This window comes from Cucumis melo, chromosome 8 (genome assembly GCF_025177605.1).
Source record: "Cucumis melo cultivar AY chromosome 8, USDA_Cmelo_AY_1.0, whole genome shotgun sequence".
NCBI classification, from domain to species: Eukaryota; Viridiplantae; Streptophyta; class Magnoliopsida; order Cucurbitales; family Cucurbitaceae; genus Cucumis; species Cucumis melo.
Window position 1 is genome coordinate 13,500,401 of NC_066864.1, and position 15,285 is coordinate 13,515,685.

Sequence of the window (15,285 nt, forward strand, 5' to 3'; positions counted from 1 at the left end):
AAAGACACTCAGTCTTAAGGTTCCTAAGCCTTGCTTAAATGCCTAACCTCTTGAACTTAACATAAATATTACTCTTTAGGCCATATAAACACTTAACACAAGAAGTAAACCAAACTTGGTCTTTACTACTTAAATCTTGTGATTACAATACTTTACAACAATTAGCCAAAAAATACATAATCAATACTTAAACTTAAGATCTCAACGCCTAGCAGCTCTTCTCGCCTAGCAAGCCTTTCACCCTTCCTTACTTGGCCTTAACGTTTGATCACCAAGAAGTAAAACTTTAAAACATAAGTCAACAAACTTATTGAGGTTTTACGAAATCCTTTTCGTGAAATATCTTTTGTAAACATCATTTCATCAACATCTAATCACATAAATTCATCTTTTCATATAAATACATAATTTCGCATAAACACACACTAGTCAACAAATATTCCTTTGCCAAGAATCTCGAATCATTCTCTGCACCAAGTCTCATTACTTTGCATTTGGACTACTATAACAATAACATCTGAGAATATTCTAATTCGATCTTGTTGCTCAGGTCGCTAAACACAATGTAGTCCTTCTCTACATTAGCCAGCTTCACTCCACCATGCAGTTCTTTTTTACATGACTGCCTTTACTCCTTTTGTGCATATAGCAGTTAGCTCATTGATAGGAAATAGATTAATTGTTTGAACACCATTTCCTCGATCATTGAAATCACATTAAACATGCTTTCTACATATTGAAATCATTATTTCAAATTCGTACACACTTTATAAAAGAAGCCTGAAATCATGTAAATCATTTTGAAGAAATACTCACTCTACTTGAATACTTAAACCCGAATTACTTCTTTTCTTTCTCTTCTCATGTAGACACATTGGCAGCACTACAACACTAAGCCTTTTCTTTCCAAATTTTTTTACTAACAATCCTCATTAATCTGGCTGAAGACTTCTATTCATACTACTCCATAAACAAGCTTAGTCACCTTTAATCTCTTATTATCTTGCCAACTCATACTTTTAGTGGTGCATGTGTAAGCTTAATGGAAGTTTCTTTACTCCTTCTTGCCTAGTCCTTCATTTTGTAAAACACCTTAATCACATAAAAACACAAATTTCAATATTCTTGTCACATAACCTTTCTCGCGAACTATAAAAAACACCAATCTCTTAAAGCGTAAACTACTCAAAATGCCTGCTTTAGAACACTTCGTCGAATTTATACTTCTTATCTTAGCTACGGGTCTTACATTTCAAACTCATACTCTTGTTTAGCTTTTCCGCTCAAATGTTTCCAATTCCCTTAAACTTTTATTCTCAAATTGTTAAATATATCTATTTATGTCTTCAACATAAAAAATATGTTTGTGTAACACTAATTTTTGTTAATTAATTATGTTATGACTATGGTATTATTTGGATTAAACGATATGTTGGGCCACGTAAATAATATCTTAACCTAGACTAAATGATCATTTGGACTTCTCTAGGATTTTGCATATATTCTTAATGATGTTTAGGGGTTTACAGTTTACTTTTAGGGTATAGTATTTTCTAAATGATTGTGCATATAACTAAAATACTCTATGATCATTGTTTTCAGGATGGTTGTTCTTGGGGACAAATACTTTCCTGCCACTGTATCATGTCAGTTCACAAGATTGACATTCTAATTAAGGATAACTGACCAAAGGAACAGTTGCAAATGTTCCAGAAAACAAATTTGGTCCATTGTTGGATGTAAACATGGTCTTTAATGGCCAGTTGATCAATCATTTCATACTTAAGCAGATACCTAAAAAAGTCGAGGCAAATGAAATCTATTTTTCTATTTTGGGGGAAAAAAGTCTGGTTCACCCAAAAAGAGTTCAACATCATAACCGGTTTGTGGCTAATCGATGTAACATTGGATAAAGAATATTAGTGAAAGCGGCTACGAAACCTCCTATTTGGGCTAGAGAATAAGAACATCTAAAAGGAAAAGAAAATAACATGCGTGGAAGTTAAGAAAGCCTTCAAATGGTTTTTTTTACAAACGATGAAAATGTCGAAAAGGTTGCCTTGGCCCTCTATATGGAAATTGTGATAGTGGGGAAGGATAAGAAAATATAGTTTGATATGGATATTTTTTGAAGAGTTGATGACCAAGAGGTTTTTAAATTTTTTTATTGGCCAACTTTCTTCTACATTCGTTTGCTTAACGATTTGAAAACAATTCTACAGGGAAAAAAAGGAAGCATACGAGTTGAAAAGGGCACAAAATTCCAAAGCAGCTAGATTATAACATCAAGGGCTACGTGTTTGCTTTTCATGTGATTTTTATTTATTTATATATTTTATTTAAATGCAAATTAAACATTAACATTAACATATTTGTTTAGCTGCTAAGGTGTGAGCTTATGAAACACTCTCAACTGCAAGTGAGCACTTAACCACAAAAAAAAAAAAAAAAAAAAGGAGCAATGCTTAGAATATTGAAGTGGAGTTGTACATAAGCTCCATCCACAAAATGTTGGACAACAATATATTCCAGAACAAAAATTAAGTGTAAATTATGAGCGATCATTTTTAAAAGTTGCACGGTTGTATACCTTAATGCAAGATCATGTACTTTGGTGTACACGATCCTGTATCTTGTGTTAAATAATCGTTTACCTTAAGTGTTCTTTTTTTAAGCTTTAATTTAAGACTAGCTTTCATAAATAATGTATTAACAAACTACTTAAATATACCATTGCAGATTGTTATTCTATCTAAATTGAAGCTATCACTCCAAGATAAAACTTTTAAGGAGAGTCAAATTTGAGGGGATGATAACATGGATATTGAGCAGGATCAGTCAATGCCAGATTATAATAGCAGTGACACCAGTACTCCTACTGATGGTACGAATAATTAGTCATTTGATCACGATGACTTAAATAATTTGGAATCATCCTCATCTCCATTACTTCAGTCCAATCTAAATGTTGCTTGGGTTACTCTGTTATGCAAGCTTCACAACAAAGGACAAAAGAACAAATAGTGGTTGACAAGCATGAAACCATACCAACCACCAACAACAAACATTCCAGATCCAATGCCAAATCAGAACAAAGTCATTCAAAATCTTACAAAAGACTGAATAATGAGATTAAAGAAGTTCGTAAGGACTTATCAACATTAACTTCCATAGTCTGTAAGATGGATGATGTAATTAGAAAGCAGGAATTGGACCTATCTGAAATGAAGTAGATGCTTGAGAGTTTAGTCATGCTAAAGTCTGATTTCAAAAAGTATTTTGTTTGTTAATTGTTTAGATAAACGATTGTGTATGTGAAATAACCGATTGTTTAGAATCTCTTACACGATTGCTTATCCCATTTAAATGATCGCTTACCCTTAGCCCACGATTGTTTAGCTAATGTACACGATCGTTTGCTTACATATACACGATCATTTACTACCATTTTTTAATTTTGTTTTCCTTTTTCTTACATTTATCAGAATCAAAATCAAAGTCAAAATCAAAGGAATGATGATAATCATCACATGCACAATGATCTTAATGATGATTCTGATCATCACAATTTAAACAAAATTGATGACCGTTACAATAATGAACATGTGATCATCGATAAAGATCAATCTGTTCAAGGGTCACATCCTCAAGACCCTACTTTAGAAACTTAACAGTTAACATTTCGTTCATTATTTACTGCTTCATTTTGTTTAAAATTGCTTAAATTCTAAATAAACAACAATTGTGTTTTTTCTTTTTCTCTTTTTTTCTTGCTTAGAGAAGAAGAAAGAACATCACCTTAACATCAAGAGAAATCAAGCAGTGATATTAGTATAGATGACAGAGATGCACACTTGCTCTTCAGTGTAGGTGATGTTTTTGACAATCTGGCATTTGATACTCAAATAGTAAAGGAACTGTTGGTAATGCTTAAAAATCTTCCATTGGTATACCAACCACTTCCACTTTGTGAGATGCTACCATTAACTAAAATCAAAGACCTCGCATCACTCCATTGGTATTTATATGCGAGGAACAAACTTTGCCAGTTCACAAAGTGCAACCATCAATTTCGCTTTTAAATGAAAAATATCAACCGGTATGTATATGAGAATTGTGTAGTCCTTTGTATTTATTCTTTGTTTGTTATCTAATATTATGCATTGTAGGAAATCTCCAAACAACAAAACCCATCAAGAGAAGGAAGCTGCATAAACTATCAACAATTGAGGAGAAAAAGCAAAAGAAAGCTTCTGTTGGTGAGAAACCGGTTGAGATTAAAAAAAGATTAAGCAGTGACTGAGAAACTGGTTGAGGTTTAAAACAAAGATCAGGTAGTAATTGGGAAACCAGTTGAGATTAAAAAAAGATCAAGCAATGACTAAGAGACCAGTTGAGGTTTAAAAGAAAGATTAACTAGTAACTGAGAAACTGGTTGAGCATAAAAAAAATCAAGTAGGGCTTAAAAATTGGTTGAAAAAAAAAAAAAATGTATTGCCTAAGAAACTGATTGAGTCTTAAAAAATAGATGAAGTAGTGCATGTTCCACATGTTAATTCACCCAAACCACCTACTTGAGTCGTATCAAAGCCTATAGTGCCTGTCCCAGACATCGTACTGAGAGATATAGATCGATATGATCCCATGTGGCCAATGGATCAAAAATTGTGGAAGGCGTACTTACGTGGAGGAAAACTCCAAAAGCGAAAGATGAAGAGAGGACTGTAGTCTGCTTGTTCAAAAAAAAGAAGTTTTTGAAAATGCTTGAACAAAACACATGGGTAATGGAAGACGTAAGTACTCTTTCCAAATTTCAATTTATATGTTCAACAACTACACGATGGTTTGTACAACATTATTTCGTAATTAAACGTGTTCGCTTAGTTTTGAAAAGAATATTATACATGATCGCTTGTATTTGATAAGTGATTGTATATCTATGAAAAACAATTGCTTGGTATTATTATGATCATAATGGTAAGTGATTGTGTAAATGGCGTCCACAATCTGTTACCTTATCTTAGACAATCGTACACTGTTATTATTATTTTTTGCATAGTGATTCCAAAATTCAATCTTTTTACTTCTTACTTTTTGTATACAATGGATATATTATTGTTGCACCGGCAGAAGAAGAAGTTATGAAGAAAGAATCTTTACAAGTTTGAATTTACAATAATAGATTCATCATTTCTGGTTAGCTACTTTTCTTTATATTTTTTTATATACAAATCAAATTGCATAATCATATTTTGGTAGATTTTTTTTTTATTCTTTAAGTCTAGCATAAACACATAAACAGTGCTTCAAAAACGACTTTTTGATGATCTTGTGCTAACAGAAAAGGATGACACGGTTGAATGGACAAACCAAACTGCACATATGGCTACATGGGCGGAACCAACATTAAATTACTATTTTAATTATGCGTTTGATCTAATAGAAGATAAAATAGGGTGGGCAGCGTCGACTACATGATTAGCTTCATCAATATTAGAGACCATTGGATGGCCATTGCAGCTTACATGAAGAACTACAAGTTCCTTGTGTTTGACTCTATGCCCAACCATGTTGAGCAAGCACTTGTTGACGAAGCTCTTACAATATCCGCACGATGCAACCCCACACTGTTAATTGTCGTTTGACTGCACATAACAATACCAAAATTCAAATTCAACCCATGGTCAATAGTTAGATCAAAAGAGACATTGCAACAAGGGAAGTCATTGGATTGCATGATTTTTTGGGCTATGTTTATTAAATGCCTTGTAACAGATGCAAATTGTAATTGTCTAAATGTAAAAAACATGAAATTTTTAAACAATAGTATGCGGCAAAATTTTGGGCAGATAAATTGTTTTGGTAAATAAAGCGTTTATTTATTTTCAGATATGCTTGTACAATTTTTATTATTTAATTTTACTTAGCTTTCGACTGAGTGTTTGTATTTGTTTAAATACTTTTGGAAAACCATCGTGTATATTTATAAGAAAGATCGTGTATATCAGTCAAAACAATTGACTTTATATCTAAACAATCGTGTATTCTCAAAATAAATCATCATGATCGTGTTACACAATATAAATGATTATGCAAATAAATATATTTGATCGTGTTAACAAAGCAAAACGATCTTATAAGATATCATGGACTACCACGTAGTCGAGTCAAAACGATTATGTAACTACTAAATGATCACGGTCTTAAATCTAAATGATTGAGTCATCAATCCTGAACGATCTTGTGGTGCACTTCACATGGTTATGTTGTGATCAACTCTAAACGATCTTGTTATTACAAGTAAACAATCTCTTAACTAAATCTAAAGGATCTTGTTATTAAATCTACATGATCTTTTAGTCATTCATCAACCCTAATGTCATTTAAAATGAAAGAAAAAAAATCACATATTTTCTTTAATTGTTCATACTTTCCTTGCAAGTCCTACTATTGTGTCTATTACGATTACAATTGGAACATCTTGATGAACTATTAAATTCTCCAATCCAAATGAGTTCCAATAGGTTGAATACAACCACTTTATGTTTTTTATAGCGTATATATATAATAAACTCAGATACATAAGAATATGTATCTAAATTAATCCTTCGTAGAACATTGAGCGTATGTGCACATGCATGGAATTTCCTCAACATCCCATACTCGACAGCTACAAGATCCCATGTTTAACTTCAGAATGAATTGTTGATTTCCATCCATTACTTTTTATTTAGTGATACTAATTGGATCAACCTAATGCATAAGACAAAAAGAAAAAAGAAAATTAAAAAAAAAAAAAGAGAAAATATGCACAAATAGGTACAGATAGGTACAAATACACAAAATTAGCAATCTATATGTATCCATCTGAGAATGGCACAAATAGATTTCAATCTCTGTGTATATCAAATAGAAACAGATAGCAATCTATCTTTGCCTATTCGAGATACAAACATAAAAAAAATTCTTACGAATAAACTTCTTGACTTTTCACGTTCTAAACGCAACACTTTCTCAACCTAATAAGTCTATGACTCTTCATTACATAAGTAGCTTTACTTCATTCATAAAATCACTTGTGCAATTCATCTCTAATTGAACAAAGCATGGTAGCCACAGGTAGTTCTCTGAGATCTTTAAACATTGAATTTCCACTTTCTACACCATTTGATGTCATCATTCTATACCTTTGTCTTCGTGAATATGTTCGAGACCACTTCTCTAAACCAACATTACTAAGATAATCTCTAATATATTTGAACAAACTGACTCCATACATCTTATGTGGTACACAAATTCATCAATGATGTAGGCATAAGTACAACTAAAGAAATATTTATCAAGTAGTAGATCTTTAAAATAAAGTTTCAAGTTACTTAAGAGATGTTTTCTGCACACGTAATACTCAACATCAGGAAACACTCTTAAAACTCCTTTAGGGATGCTAAGATGCCTATAAGAAACAATGACTAAATTATTTTGCTCTGAAAAACTACCTCGTATCTTCTCAAAAAACCATGTCCATGATGCATCATTTTCAGAATCTACAATAGCAAAAGCAAGAAGGAAGATTTGATTGTTATCATCCTGTGATGACGTTGTCAATAGGATGCCACCAAATTTACACTTAAAAAATGTGCCATCAACAAAAATGATAGGTGTAGAATATTTCCACACCTCAATTGATGCACCAAAAGCCATAAAGCAAAACTTGAAATGACTACTGTCATCCATCACTAAAGTAGTGCATGTACCTATAAAAATTACAAAACATTTCTATCAGCATCAACACAAGAGAACAAATAGATTTTTATAGATGCTAATGTTTGTCTATCTAGATAGATTGTGATATTTGTCTATCCTTATCTATTTGAAAATGAATGTAAATTTTATTTAGGAAGTTAATCATACCAGAATTAGATTCAACCAATTTATCATAGTAGCTTGGAATCAACGTGTTCGCTTCAACTACGTCACCTTTTAATATCTTTAATATGTGTTCTCTTGCCCTCCAAACTTTTTGGTAACTTATATTAGCACCAAGATTTGTACGAGCATTGTACAAAATCGCTTTTCGAATGGAACAATAAGTAGACATGAACCTAAAATCATTTATCAAGCAACTGCCAATTACTGTTGAAGAAGCTTGAATGTGACAACTTCGGGTAGCATTCAGTCAATAGTCTTGGCCAAAAATGTATTTTCATATTATCTACAATTCACTCTTCTTATAATGAGATGCCCTAACATACCATTTGCACTCTTCTTGCAAACATTTAAATTCAAGAGACCTGAAATTTGATATTGTAGTTCTAAATTGAAAGTTGTTCTTCATTGCTATTGTACAAAAACACTTTAAAAGTACTTCTTTACTTTCAAATAAACTTTTTTTTCTTCAAATCACATTGGTAAGAAATTTCTCTTAAAACTTCATAATTTGAAACAAAAGAAGAAGAACTTATATTCAATAACATCTTAACATTCTTCTATATACTACTAGAAGAAGACCTTTCCAAAGAATTAACGCATACATGAACAACTAATGGATGTCTACTAGTTGCATATTTAGCGAAAGCTAAATACCAAGCAACATCATGGTTTTTCTTTATTGGCACCAAAGTTAACAGTGCTTTTGCCCAAATCAAGTCAAATAGATAATTCTACCGATCCATCCAATGGAATCTCTTTGTATATTAAACCAACAAAAGAATTAAAGTTGTTTCAGACATCTACCAAAATTCCAGTAACTGAGTAATTCACATAGAAATTGCACCCATTCCATTAACCTCCATAAAAAACAACGATGGGAATAGGCATTTAAGTATATATATATATATATATATATATATATATATATATATATATATATATATATATATATATATATATATATATATCTACAATTTAAGTATTTCATAGTGATAGAAAGAAATAGATAGACATAGATATACATCTATCACAGAATAAAAGAATAAAATATACAAAACGATAATAATAAACACAATGCAAGAATAAATAGACGATCATGCAGTGAAATAATATACATTAAATGATAATATTGACCATGATAAACGATCGTTTGGCCACAATAAATAATCGTATTGAATGAAGTAAATGATCGTGTTAACTTAGGTACATGATCGTTTGACCGTGGCAATCGTATTGAATATTCTAAACAACTGTGTTGATATTGGTAAACAATCATTTTGATATTTGGAGATGATCGAGTAGTTCAATATAAATGATCGTGGAAAACTTCAAACTATCGATCTTCATAATGAAATATAGAATTATTACAGTAATATTTAAATCTTCTAAACATCTGAAGGACTTAGCCAAGACGGAAACTTGCAAATTTGCATTCTGAACGAAAACAAAATTTAGAATTCTTACCACAAACAAAAACAAAAACGATCTTCATAATGAAATATAGAATTCTAAGTTCAATGTAAATGATCATGAACAACTTAAAACTAACGATCTTTACAATGAAATAAGGAATTCTTACAGTGATACTTAAATCTTCTAAACATTTGAAACTACATAAAATTTAGAATTACTACCACACACGCACAAAAAAAAAAAAAAAAAAAAAGAAGAAGAAAGATATTTGTCACACCCTCTCCTGAACTACCTGCTAGCTTAGCTTGAAAGATGATGTGAAGTTAATAGACATCGTTATCCTCTAACGATACCTGTTGACCTTGCTAAACTATTAAACGTGGTAGACTTGCTATTTTCATACATGAAATGCCATTTATGCAGAAAACACAAGGAACAATAATAGACCCACAAGCACACGCGTGTATTGATACGCTGACTCACCCACTTGAAACATTTACCTGGATAAAATATTTAAAACTTAAAACATACAAATGTACAAAGTAAACTAATGTGTATGCCTAACTTAAAGTTTGACAACTTCTGACATATATATAGCTATGTAGACAAAATATACAACTCCGCCCACATATTGGAAGTAAATGTGAAACTAGTAGCAGACTATAGCAGAGTTTTAGGCGTCGAGAGCTCAACCTCTACCTGAAAAGTGAGAAAATATTTTAAAGGTGAGTTAATAAGCCTATCGTCTTTGTCGTAGTGGGGCTCGCCCAGCACTCACGACAACTTTATTGTCATGGATTATACTCAACATCAACAACGAAAAATAACTTATGTGCACACGGTATCCTCTAGTCTCATGCTTAAGATCTCTTTCATGTAGTTAATGAAAATTTCATAAATCATCTAATAATATTAAAACATGTATGCTTATCTTTATCCTGCACAAGTTCAAATTTTACTCAGTTTGTTCGTGAAAAACTGTAATTCTTAAAACAAAACTTACTAGCTCATGCTTTGCTTGAAACACTGGGGTTCAAATACTTTTTGGAGATTCAATATTCAGGTGCTATCATAAATTTTCATTAAGAAATCTAGTCTTAAAACTCATACTTGAAAATAGTAATAGAATTCAAATAATTTTCATAACAGTTATGGAAATTTTTTTCAAAACTGGTTTTGTCACTTACTGTATTGAGCTAGATTCTGGTTTGTAAGCTTGATTTAATTCTTCTCGACCTGTCAACAACCAAACCGAGTATTAGAACCCTAAATATTTTTATTTTCTAAAGATAGATTTAAGATGTCGCACTAAAGATGACGCTCACGAATTCAAAGCTTAATAAATAAAACCCTATTCCACACAACTCTCTTCATTTTTTTCAGATTTTTTGTACAAATTTCAAATGACCATAACTCCCTCGATATTTAATCAAAATGTGGGTTCCTTATCTCAAACTCTTCATTTTGATGTCTACTATAATTTACCTGAAGACATGTAAACCAAATTCCTAGTCGATAATCTCAGAAACACCTCGAAATAGAACCACTCTAAAATTGCGCACTCTTCACCCTTCAACTTGTCTCTGTAATTTAACACATTCCTACTCATAATTGGCTCTTAACATCTTCATAACAGTTATAGGAAAGTGAATAAGCTTTCCAACCATATTAAATATAGATTCTAACTCAATGTGTACACACAGGAGCACTAAAAAACACTAGAGGGTGTCTGATTTCGCGTGGAAAGAACCTACTCTGTCTTCTCTGTCAAATATCACCCAATTCACAACTGAATTGACTCAAGGTTCCTAAATGAAAATTTTTTAAAACATGAATTTTCTTTCAAAAAATTCAAACTCACCTCTTAGTTCTTCTTGAATAGATCGCACTAAATTAAAAACGAGAAGTGTGCAGTGTGTGTTAATATCTACCATGGATGCAACTTCTATTGAGTTTTTTCCTTCTTCTTCAACCTCAGAAGCCAAAAAACTTCTTCTTCCTCAGGTTCTCTCCAGTTCCTTTCTAAAAAAAAAAAAAAAAACTCTATGAATGTTTGGATGAGGATGGTAAAGAATTAGCTTTGGTGTGGAGAAAAAAAGCACCGAATGTTGTGTTTTTTTTTTTCTATTTCCTTTTTCTCATCACTTCTTCTTAATTCACCTCTATACATTTTCCTTTTCCGTTATCTTTTTTTTTTTTAAAAAAAAAACACTTAAATATATCAAAATAATATATAATTAATTTCTATTTTCTTTTTGCTTTCTTTTTTCTTCTCTCTTTTTCTTTCTTTTATAAAAAAATATAATCCAAAGAGAATCTCGGGTTTACAATATTCATAATGAAATATAAAATTCTTAACAAAATTTTATAATTGTCTAAACAATCCAGACAAAAATGATATTTAGAATTCTTAGGGAAAACAAACTCACTGCAACGATCTTGACAGAGAAATATAAACGATCTTGATTGTCAAAGATGAGGAAGAAGAGAAAGAATGTTCAAGAGGAAAAATATCTAAAAGAGCACATGAATAACTTGAAAAGAAAGTGAAAGAAAGTGGAAAGAAGAAGAGAGAATTGAAAAATCGTTATAAACCAATAACGACATATATGGAAGTTTTGAAAAAATAATCATGGTTCATGGGTTTTTTTTTTTTAAATTGTTATATGGGCCATAAATATTTACCGCTTTTGTTATATTTATTTAAATTTACCTTTCAACATTTTTTTTATAATATACTTTTAACTTATTTTTTAAAAATTAAGTCAAATTTTGAAAACAAAAAAGGAATTCTTTTTAAAAAACTTAATTTTTGTTTGTGGATTTTGGCTTATATTTCAACTTTTATGTTTAAGAATGATGTGCGTATAGAATCGTAAGCATATAAGAAAACAAAATAGGGGAATTCTAAAAAGTAATAAATTTGACAAAATATTTACATTATATATCAAAATTTCAGATTTTATTAATAATAAATATTGATAGATACTGATATGCTTCTAATAAGTGGCATAGATAGATAATGATAGAAGGTTATCAGTTTCTATCACTGATAGAATCCAAAATTTGGCTATAGTTTGTAAATATTTTTGTTTATTTCAGGAAAATTTTCATAAATATAACAAACGGGTAAAATATTTACGGCCCATATAACAAAGTTCATATAGTTAGTCATTTTTTAAATATTTCAGGTTTGTCCTTCCCTTTTATCGTCATTCTTCCCCATCTTTCTTCTCTTCTTCGTCTGCGAATTTTATCATATTTCTTTTCATCGTTTTTCTTTTTTACCTCTTTTATTTTTTTTCCAAACTGTTATTCGGTTCAAGATCGTGTATCAAATATAAAAGATCTATTTATTTTCGAACTTTTATTTGGTTGTTCAAGATCGTGTACTAAATATAAACATAAAAGACTTGAAAAAACTGTTGTTTAGATTTGGGTAGCCAAATCTAAACGATCGTGTACAAAAAATCCTAGAAAAATGATCCTGTACAAAAAAAATTAAAAGATAGGGTAGACAAATCTAAATGATCGTGTACCAAAACAATCTTTAAAAAAATCATTTTGATTTGGGTCAAATCTAAATGATCGTGTAACTAAATCTAAACGATCGTGTAACTAAATCTAAAGGATTCTGTAACTAAATTAAACGATCGTGTACAAAGAATTGAAAAAATAAATCGTTTAGATTTGGCTATCAAAATCTAAACGCCTAAATCTAAATGATCGTGTACCAAACAATAGTCAAATCTAAACGATCGTGTACCAAACAACAGTCAATCTAAACAATTATCTACCAAATATATTACGCACATTATTGACGGGGCATTTTTTTGTATTTTTCATTATATGCCTATGGGCTTTTTTCGTTTTCGAAATTATTCTGTATAATGTAAATATTTTACCACTTTATTATATTTTTTAAAAGATCCATTTATTTTAGGGGTCTTTTCAAAAATATAAAAACACAGCAAAATATTTACACCCTATAGAACAATTTCAAAATGGAAAAAGCCTAGAGACCCACTGTAACGCCCCGAAGCTCGAGGTAAAAATTTTCGCATTTTAAGTGAATTTTAATAATATAATAGTAATTATATTATTAGTATTTGGGTATTATTGTCATTTCAATTTTAATATTAATATTTACATTATCCTTTTACTATTTACTTAATATAAATATTAATATTATTATCTAATATTATTATAACTAATTAGTATTAATGTTTTATTATAAATTATTATTATTATTATTATTTTATTTAATATATATTATTATTTTTAAAATTATTTAATATTAATATTTTAATATTAATTATATTTATTATGTTTTAATATATATATATATATATATATATATATATATATATATATATTTTTTTTTTTTTTTTTTTAAAAAAAAAAAAAAAAAAAAAAAAGGAAACCCTCGCGCGCCCCCCCCCCCTTTTCTTTTCGTTTTCGCTGTCTTCTTCCTCACGCCGCGCCACAGCCACGAGCCCCATCCATTTCCTCTTCTTCCTCCATCGCTTTCTTCCTCGTTTCTGCATCGCCGCCGGTTCCTCCATCTCCGTCCGTGTGGTCGTCGTCTGCCTCGGCCACCGTCGTCCGCCGCGGCTCCCCATCGTTTCGGATCTCCTCTCGGCTTCAATCGCCCGACGCCGCCGCACCACTCCGTTTCTCTTCCGCCTTCGTCTCCGCCACCATCCCTCTCTTCTTCTCCGTCCCCGTCGTCGAACGCCTCCCAGCGTCGTTTCGCCACCGCCGCCGTCGCCGGAAGAGAGAAAGCCCTCAAAACCGTGCTGCCCGTTTCGTCCAACCCGACCCGGTTCCAAGCTGACCCGAACCCGTTTCCGGTCCGAGCCACACAAATCCGGGCGAGCCGAGTGAGCCGAGCCGCGAGCCGAGTGAGCCGAGCCGCGAGCCGAGTGAGCCGAGCCGCGAGCCGAGCCGAGCCGAGCCACAAGCCGAGCCGAGCCGTGACCAAGCCAAGCCGAGCCGAGGTGGAGCCGAGCCGAGCCGAGACCAAGCCGAGCCGAGCCGAGGTGGAGCCGAGCCGAGCCGAGCCGAGCTCCTTGTTTCACCAAGCCACCTAAGCCTTCCTTCCTCCGCTCCGGGTCACGGTGAGTCTTCGGTAAGGATTGTTTTCGATGAATTCCCTAATGTTGCTACATCCGATTAGAGTTTGAATATTGGAATAAGATATGGCCCTACTTTTCTCCCTTGAAGGTAGTACAGAGTTGACGCTTAAGTTCTCGGGTTCCGCGGCAGGCCTGGTTGGAGATAGCTTCCTTTCCTTGGGTAAGTCAACGGATATCGCTTCTGACCTTTTAAAACGGCTTCTACTAAAGTCAGCTACTAAAACCTTCGTGTTTCGTTTAGGTGGATCTGTTGAGCGTTGATTCGATCTAGGGGCTTAACCGAGTATCAGGTAAGGGTTTTCCTACTACTGGACCTCGGATCGAGGCCAAAAACGTAGTAATCCACAGGGGATTACACGTTAGTGACTGTACTGAATAACTGTATGCATGTTGGCTGTAAGCACTGTTATTATAATTTGTCTGATGTAAAGATACTGTGACTGCTAGTTGTAGATTGAAATTTTATGTTGATGGACCTTGAAGTTTCGGTTCAATATGTAGTAATCACTGGTCTGGATGTTGATCAGGGAGTTTGGACGGGGAAGGACAGTGAGTCCGGTTTTGGTTGGTTAATTGATTTGATCTAGGGTTTTCCCTAAGGATGAGGAATTGGTGATGCGTATAGTAACCGAGGGTGTAGTTGTTAAAACTTATATCATCTGACTGATAAGGCTTATGGCAGAACTGTAATATGATCGCCGTTGGGGTAGACTGATGTAGACGGTTTAATATGAACTGAGGGGTAATGGTTAGCTTCATCTATGGAGTAGTGTGCCGTACAGATATGTGCATCCTTCGGGAGCAC